Source organism: Gobio gobio, assembly GCF_949357685.1.
Source record: "Gobio gobio genome assembly, chromosome: 16".
Taxonomy (NCBI): domain Eukaryota; kingdom Metazoa; phylum Chordata; class Actinopteri; order Cypriniformes; family Gobionidae; genus Gobio; species Gobio gobio.
In genome coordinates, this window is record NC_137109.1 from 14,603,670 (window position 1) to 14,613,380 (window position 9,711).

Below are 9,711 nucleotides of genomic sequence, written 5' to 3' on the forward strand. Positions count from 1 at the left end.
GCAAGGGACGGGATTCGGATCGAAACTGGCGAGCCAAGCCCAAAGGGTCTGCAGCGCCAGTTCGTCGCACTCCGGGCAGCCGCCCTGGTTGAGTGCGGCCTGCGCGTGGTCTCGTCCGAGACATGAGACGCAGATGATGTGCCGATCCTCGTCCGGAAGAAAACCTCTACACGAGGCGCAGGAACGAGACATTTGCAACAACGTCTCGGCTATTTTCGTGAGTGTGTAGCAACGGCAAACACACGGATTGGTATATAAAGGATATGTGCCGGATGGCACAGCTGGAAGGCAGGCTGAAGGCAGAGAATCCGACGTCCTCAGGCTGCAGAATTCCGCTGGGTGCGTGTCGACGGCAGGCTTCAATCCAGAACTCAGCGAGGTGAGTCGCATCCGGGTTTCTCCACGTTAACTTGAACTGTTTAACTTTACTTCAGACATAACTGACTGTTTAAATCAAGTGAATACCTCACATGACAGGGTTTCTGAGATAATTGTGTGCATTTTACAGAAAGATAATTGATTTCGGGAAAGCATGCTGTCTGAGAGAGGCGGCTAATTTTAACACATGCATGTCCCGCTCATATTCTACATTCATGTATGTTTCTTTGTCAAAATGTCAAAAACTTTAAGTAGTATAGTAGTACAGTATATATTCAGTATATATATTCACATTCCGCAATAAAAAAGGTAACGTTAACTGCAAAATCTCTAACAATAGGGTGATAGTCACTATCATCGTCATAACGCCAAACCCTATCTAACTATCTAACTATCTAACCTATTTAACAACATAACAAAGCACAGAAACAGAATATGTAAGTTAATCGCGATTAGCATATCACGTGCACTATATTTTGATGTGACAGTAGGAAAAAATGAAGGCATTTACCTTTTGCCGTCTGTTGTCCGCCATTGGTAACTTAAATGTCTGTTCGTATTCATGTTTTTCCGTTCTCAGTCGACATCCCACAATCAAAATTCGTCCAAAATAAGATTTTAACAGATGTAAAATGATCCATGTAACGCCATTAATGGACTGACCGAAGCAGTCCTGTAGCAGATTAGAAGCCGCGCCTGTGAGCCACTCCAACGGCAACCAGGGTTGCCAGGTTTTTACAACAAAACCCACCCAATTGCTACTCAAAACTAGCCCAAAACAAGCCCAATCGCGTTCCAGGGGGGCTTCTCCTGTAAAAATCACATTTGGGGGGTAAAATATGTGTTTTTTTGGCATGGTTGCCTACTAAAATTCGCATTCCCGGGGCTAAATATCACATAATAGACTCTATGCACGATCACTTCCGCATTTTCTTCTTCTTCTTTTAGTTTAATGGCGAGTTACAGACCAGCGTTAAAGGTGCATATCGCCACCTACTATATTGGAGTGTGTAAAATCATGGCTTTATTTATAACTTCTTAAATTCTTCTACCTACTCCAGTTTCATGCATAAACTTCATTAAAACTTCAATAACTTCACTTTGGGAATTTTCTATACCTAGAATACCTTTAATATCCCATTCCCTCCCTAATTTAATAATACATTCTTTAAAGTTTTCTCTTTCTTCATTCAATTTTTTCAAATTTATTAAAACATGTTCTACATTCTCTTTGCAATCACATACCTCACACTTATCATTATTTTCTTTATTTTATTCAGTCATTATTTTATTCATAAGAAATAACGTATTGTTAAGTCTAGTATGTCCTAACCTTAGTCTTGTAAATATTATTTCCTCTCTTCTGTTTCTACCATTAAATTATCTAATTTTTAATAGATTTTTGAATTCTGTAATATTCTCTTCCTTTATTATCTGAATCCCAAATTTTTTGCCACTGTTTATCAATTTTATTTTTAATGAACGATTTACCTTCATTTTTTCCAAGAGGAATGTCTATTTTATCAGATTTATTTAATGCATTTTTTGCTAATTTATCAGCTTCTTCATTCCCTAAGGTTCCTATATGTGCTGGAATCCAACAAAACTGAACATTAATTTGCAATCTTTCTAAATTTAACAATATTGAGTAAATTTCTATTAAAATATAATCTTTAGTTGTTTTACTAGTAATAAGACTATTGGCGCCTTTCCACTACACAAAAGTTGTACCTGTACCTGCTTCCAGGTACTTTTTTTTTTATTACTTTTTTTCGTTCTGCAGGGGATAGGCAGAATCTCCCAGGATGTAGTAGGCAACATTCACCCCACCAATATTCCTGGTGTAAGCTGGAAAGTGGTTGCCTCTGCTGGCCAACTCCAACAATGTGGACAGTCTTAAAACACGAGCATCATGCAAGCTGCCAGGCAGTCCTGCACACACATTCTAGAACAGTCCTTTTCCATCTACAACACCTTGAAGGATGATGGAGTGCCAGCCTTTATGGTTGAAATAGCCACAGTGGTACTCCTGTGGTGCCAAAATCGGTATGTGTGATCCATCAATAGCACCGACACACTGCGGGAGCCCCCATTGGTTCTCACTGTAGGCAGCCATTTCTTCAAACTTCTCCTGGTCTGGGAAACAAATTTGTTCGGGAACCAACAACGTTTCTGCAGCAGCAGTGAACTCTTGAACACACCGACAAACCGTTGTTATGCTAACTCCGAAAAGATGGCCGACAGTTCTGTACTCTGAACCGGTCGCAAGCTTCCATAGTGCGATGGCCACTCTCTTCTTTAGAGGAACACATTTGCGGAAGCTTGTGTCCTGTCTCTCCATCACTGGACACAGTTTGTTGCACAAGTATATAAATGTTTCTTCGGACATTCTGAAGTTCTGAATCCACTGCACGTTTGTGAAACCGGGAACAATAACATCCCACCACTCGGTAGCTCGGTTGAAAGCCCAAACAGACAGTCTATGCAAAGCGAAACAGATCTGAAACAAAAAGCATACACATTTTAGTACGTAATACTGGTAGCTATAAAGTTGATCAAATACTTTGTAAATAGTATAGTATTTACACATATGCAAACGTTAGCTACGTTAACATAACTTACCGTCTCTTGCGTCAGCTTTGAACAACCAGATTCGTCTCGTAGTCTGAACTCTGTAGTAATTCCCAAACTCTCCTGTTTTTGTCAGCAGTGTTTTGTTTTGCTGCCCTCAGCCTCTCCTGAAATAATGTTTGTCTTCTTGCTGTGAGAAACAGCCACATCCCGAGGATCAAAAAAGGATACACTCGATTTCCTCCATTGTCCTGTGTGTGTGGGTAGCGGGTGTGTGTCGCGTAGAAGATTACGTCACGGCAGTTTCCTGTGGCGTCGCTATGACGACCAGGTACTATTTGTGGAGGTACTATCTGCAATGGAAAACGGAGTGAAAAGCGAGCCGAGACGAGCTGGTACTGGTAATGGAAAAGCGCCATATGTAATATTGCTGCTGAATCCGAATAAATTACCCATTGTAAACCCAAATATACTGCAACTAGTTCAGCTGTATATATAGACACATGGGGCCCTATCTTGCACCCAGCGCAATTGACTTTGTACACCGACGCATGTGTCATTTCTATTTTGCACCCGCGCAAAGCGCGCTTTTCCCTCCACAGAAGCACGTCGCTAAACTAGTGAATGAACTTGCGCTACCTGGGCGGTTCAGCGCAAAAAAGAAGGCGTGTTCCGGCGCAAACAATCCCTGGTGCTATTTTGCTGTTCCATTAAACAATTGCGCCACTGACCAGAAAAAACCTAGTCTAAAGTCAGTGGCGCGTTGCGCGTTGTTCATTATGCTATTTTAAGGGCGCATGCTTGACCATAATGTATAGCGTGCACAACGCGCATGCACTTTGCTCATGTAATCTACACAGATGCAACAGTTATTTTTGCAAATCATAAATTGTTACACTAAAAAATATTAACACATGAGATGACGGAAATCATTGTGGTGTGCCACGAAGATGTGAAAAAATAGGCATAAATCTAGCTTACAAATTATTCAGGCTAATTGTAGTCTAATAATTAAGGAGACCTGTTTGCCCAATAGTGGCAACTTCTGGCAAGACATATATGTATATAAGGACATCTAACAAATTGGTTTGTCCGTCAAGAACCAGGAAAAAAAATCGGTGAGGGTGGACGCAGCGATGTCCTCTGCTGGCGTCAGGTCCTGAGTAGAGGCAGATCCACCTCCCGTTACACGGCGTGCCCGATTGATGCTGGCAAGCTTGGACTTTCCCCGTCTTCTGATGTCATTGTAGCGCTTGCGGCACTGGTGCGACGTCCTGGGGATGCCAGCGGATGAAACAATTGTGGCTATTTCCTCCCACGCCTGTTTAACCAACGCTATTTTGGGTGGGTTTCTCCCATCCCCATACAACACAACTTCTCTGTCTTTCACTGCTCTTACAAGAACATCAGTCTCCTCAGCTGTGAACCGCTCCTGGCGTGCGCCTGGTAATACGCCATAATAATAGCAATCCATAATGGAACTTGCGCACCTGCTTTTACAGGGAATGTTGGATGACGCTCTGATTGGTTTATTCACGTTACGCCCAAACCACACCTATGAATAATGAAGCTACTTCAGACCAACCCATTTTAGATTTGCGCCGGGCGCAAGAGCCATTTATCCCGCCGGGAAAATAGCAACAGTGTCGAGATCCGCCCACAAAGTTACTTGGGCTTCGCGCTTTGACACTTGCGTTTCAGATCGTTAAAATAGGGCCCATGATTTGATATTCTTTTATTTAATCTTACTTTGAATTCTGGAATAGCAATACCCACACCTACATGCCCATTACCAGGATCTTTAGAACCATCTGTATACATTTCTAAATGTCCATAAAATTTGTTTTTCATGAATTCTTGAACTAAGTTACAAATATTTTCCTGCCCATTCTCCAACCATTCAATTTTCTTTTTGATTAGGTCTAAATTAACCATAGGTTCTGGGAATATCCATGGTGGAATTCTACTTATGACATTTTCGGTTACACTTTATTTTGATGGTCCCTTTTGAACATTCTGTTGACTATAAGTAGCGTTGCACCTACATGTCTACTAACTCTCACTAGAGTATTAGTAATGTATTAGTAGACTGGTAGGGTTAGGGTTAGAAAAAGTTGACATGTAGTTGCAAAGTTACTTATAGTCAGTGTAATGTCTGTTGGAGGACCATCACAATAAAGAGTTAGCAGATATTAAGCAGACGGTCTACTAATACTCTAGTGAGAGTTAGTTGACATGTAGTAGCAAAGTTACTTATAGTCAACAGAATGTTCAAAAGGGACCATCAAAATAAAGTGTTACCACATTTTCTGTTATAAAATAAAATGTATTTATACCACATTCTTCAGTTTTCTTACCTATGTTCCAACCAAAACCTTTACCTACATATTTCTCATATTCCCAACATTTTTAATCACTGATGATGTAAAGTGGTTATCATCCTGTAATCGTAACCAATATGCTGGAGATTATAGTTTATTCCGTCTTGTTTCAGTATTTTCAATATGCTTCCTCCATAAATACTTTTCATCCAACCATAATCCCAAATACTTAAATTCTTTGACTTTTTCTATAGTTTCATTATATAATGACAATCTTGTTTCAAACTTAGTTTTCTTTTTTGTAAATAACATATAACATGATTTTGTTTGTGAAATTTAAAAACGTCTCAGGTTACATAGGTTATGTTCTCTGAGTAGGGAACAAGACGCTCTTCGTCACTTTATGACGTAATGGGAACGCCCTCTGGGTGTGCAGATTGTCTGAAGCCCTTATAGAATCACGCCAATTCATTGGCTGATGGCGCGTGCGCCGCCCCGACGCTCTGACGTCGCCACATTATACTGGCGTGCGCGCCATCTGCTCCTCAGATTTCTCTGCCGAAAAGGAAGGCCTGTCAGCAGCGCGAGGAGCTTGGCAGCGAACGCAGCGTCTCGTTCCCTACTCAGAGAACACAGGTTACGCAAGTAACCTGAGACGTTCTCTTTCATAGGTTCACTCGACGCTGCGTCACTTTATGAGATAATGGGAACGATATACCACACACGCCAAGCTAAAGCGCTGGCATATCTGGCTCAAAGAATACCAGAAAATCTGCATGGTCAGGTTAAGCAGATAGGACATGCGAACCCGGAGCCATGTCGAGATCCAAGCTATAGAATCTCACAAAAGTGTAACACAAATATCCTCCAGAAGAGCCCCTCTAAAAAGCGCTTGAGAGGAAGCCACACTTCTGGTAGAATGCGCCCTAATGCTAAGAGGTGAAGGTATACCACGCACCTCATAAGCCAGCGAAATAGCCTCCGTCACCCAATGGGAAATCCTTAGCACACCAAGAGCTGGTTAGATTTCCTCCAACCGTCAGACCGGTCTACATAGCACTTCAATGCTCGAACAGGGCAGAGCAGATGAAGCTTCTCGTCCTCCTCCGAGTGAAAAGGAGGGGGGTGAAAAGAGTGAAGAGCACACCTTGGGCACATAACTTGGCCTAGGTCTTAAGGTAACCTTGACTAGGCCAGGAGCAAAATCCATACAGGTCCCATTAACAGAGAGAGACTGTAGGTCGCCCACTCGCTTCAAGGAGGATAAAGCTAACATAAGAGCAACCTTGAGAGTCAGAATCCATTCCAGAGCTGACTCCAAGGGCTCAAAGGGAGCCTTTGTTAGCCCCTCAAGGACAACTGAGAGGTCCCAAGAGGGAATACCAGGGGAGCGTGCTGGCCTCAGGCGCCGAACCCCAACAGTTGACTGGATCTACCGCATGGGACGAACACCATGACTCAAAGGCTCTCGCACTCGCAATGGTCTCCTGAACATCGGCAGGAAGACCAGTGTCCAGCGCTACTGGCCCTTGATGGGCCATACCCACAACTTCCAAATTTCCGGGGTGAGGATGCCAAATCCTGCCCTGAATCTTGGACAATAGGTCCTCTATCCCGGGAGGGGGGGGGGGGGGGGGTCCAGGAGGAAAACCATCTCCGAGAACCAAGTCTGGGATGGCCAGCGTGGAGCCACCAGCAGGAGGCTGACCCCACTCTCTCTCACTCTGCACAGAACCGCCGGAATCAGTTTGATGGGCGGGAACGCATAGAGTTTCAGATTGGGCCATAGATGCGCGAACGCATCTATCCCCAATGGGGCCGGAGAGCTCAGAGAAAACCAGAGTCGGCACTGGGACGACTCCTTCGTGGCAAAGAGGTCCACCTCTGCTTTGCCGAACACTTCCCAAATCTGAGATACAGTTTGAGGGTTCAGCATCCAGTCTCCCGACCTGAGCTCCTGCCTCGACAGGTAATCTGCTGCGAGGTTCAAGACTCCGGGTACATGGACTGCTCTCAGGGACAAAAGTTTGTCCTGAGACAACAGGAGGAGACAATGAGGGAGGGGAGAAAGTGCTGAAGGGCCAGGGACACAGCTCTCAGCTCCAGGCAATTTATGTGCCAGGAGAGAACTTCCCCTTCCCAGACCCCGCATGCCGGTCTGCCCTCGAATACCGCACCCCAGCCGGTTAGAGAGGCATCCGTCGTGACCATTTGGCGATGAAAAACAGCACCCATATTGACCCCCTTCCGAAGAAAGAGAGGGTCCCGCCATACTGATAGGGTGCGGAAGCAGCCGCGCGACACCTTCAATAGGCGAAGGGCCGATCCTGTTGACTGAGCCCCTGAGCGTTTCATCCACCAAAGGAAGGGTCTCATGTGGAGCAGTCCCAGGGGAAGCACCGGGGAAGCTGCAGCCATGAGACCCAGGAGCCTGCGACACATACCCACAGAAACATGATGGCCGAGCCTGAAGCGGGCCAAGCATGTTACAATACTGGAAATCCGAGCCAAACGGGCCTGCATCGGAACGGAATCCATATGAACACCTAAGAAGGTGGTCTGCTGAGCCGGGGTGAGAATGTTCTTGTCGGTGTTCACTCTCAAACCAAGAGACTGAACGTGCTGAAGAACGATATCTCTGTGGTGAGTCGCCAACTCCAGGTAATTGAGAATACGGATGCCCTGGAACCTCAGCGGGGCCAGAGCAGCATCCATACACTTCGTGAACGTCCTCGGTGCCAAGGCAAGGCCGAAGGGAAGGAGCCCTCCCTTTGAAGGCGAACCTGAGAAACTTCCTGTGTCGTCTGACGACCTGAATATGGAAATAAGCATCTTTCAGGTCTATCGTAACGAACCAGTCCTCCGCACGTATCTGTGACAAGATAGCTTTGAGTGTTAGCATCTTGAACTTCCCTCTGTAGAGGGCGAAGTTCAGACGACGAAGGTCCAAAATGGGACACAATCCGCCGTCCTTCTTCGGAACCAGGAAATAGCGGCTGAAGAAGCCACATTTCTCTTCTGCTAACGGAACCTCCTCTATTGCCCCCTTTAGGAGAAGTAAGTTCCTGTTGTAGAACAGAAGCCTCTGAGGCGCTGTTTACTACAGTTTGAGTGACCCCGTTGAATCGAGGGGGGTTGCGGCAGAACTGAAGTGTGTAACCTGACTTAATTGTGCGGAGGACCCAGGATGATATCCCTGGCAGATGCTTCCACTCCTGGGAGAAATGTGACAGAGGGAGTGGGGTGTTGAGGTGCGGTGGACATACCTGCGATAGGGTGTTAAGCTGAACCTCGAAGGAAGGTGTGGCCATCCGGGAAGGAGACCACGTGGCGTCCTGCGGAGTGGGAGATATCACAGCCAGAGTGGGAAGACTGGGCCGCTCTGATTCCCGGAGAAGACCGAATGTGTCTCCATCTGAACGAGCGGCGGATGGTGAGCCAATCAGACGTGAGGGGAGAAAGAAAAATGCGTCTCCCTCCTTCAGCATCGGAAAAGGTGTGGGTCGGGCCAGTTCTGGATTCCGAAGCACGCTGGGTGGCGAAAGTAACAGAGCTGGATAAGAAGAGCTGGTGAGAGGCGGGCAGAAACGCTTGCGCGGTCTGACCCAGCCTCGGACGTGAGCTGAAGCTCTCCTTTTTCTGACCGGAGGGTCAGGAGCGACTCGAAGTGGCCGGAGCAGAAGTTTGCTGGGCCGCTTTGGGTCGATGCAACTGTGAGGACGTTGGCGGGGAAACGGGCGACCACGAGCTCCCCAGACCGTGGTGGGTGGGGGATGACCTTGGTCGCTCCTCCTACTGGTAAACTCCCTTCTGTGAGAAGGGCGCTCTCTGGACTGAGAGGGGGAGGGGTTAGGAGAGTCCCTCGCTCTCCTAGGCATGAACTGCTTAAAGGCGGCAGACTGAGATTTAGCAACTCTAAACTTTTCAACCACCATGTTGACCGCCTCCCCGAACAAACCAGACTGTGAAACCGGCGCCCTCGTCCATTTCTTTAAGTACGTCCGCCTGATAGGCCTGGAGAATAGCCATGGTATGAAGGGCCATGCCAGCCTGGCCAGCTGCCATGTAGGATTTACAGATAAGGGCGGAAGTGGTCCTACACGGTTTAGTGGGAAGAAGGGGGCGGGACTTCCACGAGGAAGCTGAAGAAGGAGCGAGGTGAGTGGCCAGCGTATCCTCAACTGCAGGAATGGCGGAATAGCCCTGCTCCACAAAACCCACGAGGTTGGTGAAGTCAGTGGCTGCCGCGTTAGTTAGGCGGGCTGAGAACGGCTGCTTCCAGGATCTGGATATCTCGCTGTGCAGATCGCTGAAAAATGGCAGCTTCCTCCGCTAGAGCGCAACAGCACGACGACTTCCGCGTAAGCCGCTGAAGGCCACGCTTCCTGGCCGCTAGGCGGGAGAGCGTCGTCATTAAAGGCAGGCCCAAAATCCTCAGAGT